This window comes from Miscanthus floridulus, chromosome 9, assembly GCF_019320115.1.
Source record: "Miscanthus floridulus cultivar M001 chromosome 9, ASM1932011v1, whole genome shotgun sequence".
In the NCBI taxonomy this organism is placed as follows: domain Eukaryota; kingdom Viridiplantae; phylum Streptophyta; class Magnoliopsida; order Poales; family Poaceae; genus Miscanthus; species Miscanthus floridulus.
The window spans coordinates 119954939-119956591 of NC_089588.1; the positions used below are offsets into that span (position 1 = coordinate 119954939).

The following is a 1653-nucleotide window of genomic DNA, read 5'->3' on the forward strand; positions in this document are numbered from 1 at the left end:
TAGTGGGAAAAGAGCGCCGCTGCTGCTTCCCTTCCGCCCAGTGAAGCGACAGCTCGCGTAACTCACTGGAAGGATTTTGACTGCAAGAAGGAAAGAAGATTCAACGAGTGGCTTCAGCCAGCAGAGCAGGTTGAATGACCGGACTGGGTCCGAAGTGGAATGGCCACATCTTCTGGATCAGTCACTGGGACCGGATCACCAGCACGTGAAAGCTGCCTCCACTATTTGCTCGTGTCTTGTCTATGGGACCATCACAAATTCACAAAGTTACAGTCGCAAAATTCGCAAATGAACGGATGCCCTTTCTTGCAAGGACTCTTTGAGGCATGTGTTGCTTTCCTGTTCTCTCTCTCTCTCTTTAAAATCTGTTTATGGCTAAAAACTGCATGGACGAACCTCGAGGTGTCGATGCTCAAAAGACAAGAGCAGAGATCGAAAAGTTTGACACGAAAATTTTGAACCGTTGAAGTTAATTAGCCAGGAATCAATTTGAATTTTGTTACAGAGTCATAACAGGGTACAATCAGTTGGGGATCGTCAAAGCTTATTGTTAAGTTGCTAGTAGCTCCAGAGCGCGACGTCGCCAAGTCGCCATGTTTCCAGGCGGCTGCCGCCGCCGGCGGCTCCATGAGCAGCCCCTCCGCGAGGCTGGCGTAGTACGTGTCCAAGTCCATGTCGTCGAACCAGTCGGGCTCGAACGCTTCGACGTCCAGTGCCGCCGGCTCGTCAGCCTTCACAGGTACTTGCTCAAGCGACGTCGCCGCCGAGCCGGAAACAATGTCCGGCAATGGCGGCGGAGCCGACACGCGCGATGTCACCTCGTCGACGGCGGCGGCCTCGAATTGGCGCTGGAAGTCCGCGACGGCCTCGAGGGCGGCGCGGCGGGCGTCATCCAGGCCCGAGAGCGCGGCCGGCGGCGGCACGGCGAGCAGCCGCGCGGAGTCCGGGAAGTTGAGGCAGCCCGCCACCGATCGGCCGCGGCCCAGGGCGAGCATCGCGGCGTCGTGCGCGCGCGCCGCGGACTCGGCGGCGACGTAGGTGCCGAGCCACAGCCGCGCGCCGCGGTTCCCCGGGACGCGCACCTCGCAGACCCACCGGCCCGCGGCGCCCCGGCGGCGCACGCCGCGGAACACCGGGTGCCGCGTCTCGCGGAACTTGGTGCGCCCCGCGGGGCGCTTCTTGGCGGGCTGCGGGGAGGACGAGGACGACGGCGACCAGACCGCCATCTTGTTGTGGTCCGACGAGGACGACGACGCCGAGGCACTACGTAGAAAACGATTTTTAGCAACGGATCGATTTTTTTGTAGGGGCGGCTGGTTATGGAGCCGCCCCTACAGTGGCGTGTTCGGGTGCCCAGACACCAGCCGCCCCTACAAATGGAACAGCAGGGGCGGCCGGTGTTACGAGCCGCCCCTACAAATAGGGTCTGATTTGTAGGGGCGGCTCAATCACCAACCGCCCCTGGAAATGGTATTTGTAGGGGCGGCTGGTGATTGAGCAGTCCCTAAAAATGGCCCCGTATTTATAGCTCCTATTTGTAGGGGCGGCTCAATCACCAGCCGCCCCTACAAATGGCCCCCATATAAAACTGAGGCAGCACCTTCTTCCTCCTCGGGTCACTTACTCCAACCCGTGAAAGAAAGGTGGGGAGGC

General features: G+C 60.1%; 1 pseudogene; it reads right to left on the reverse strand.

The window, feature by feature from the left end:
* Nucleotides 1-463: 463 nt before the first annotated feature.
* Nucleotides 464-1274, reverse strand: LOC136482790 (dehydration-responsive element-binding protein 1H-like; annotated as a pseudogene).
* Nucleotides 1275-1653: the final 379 nt, after the last annotated feature.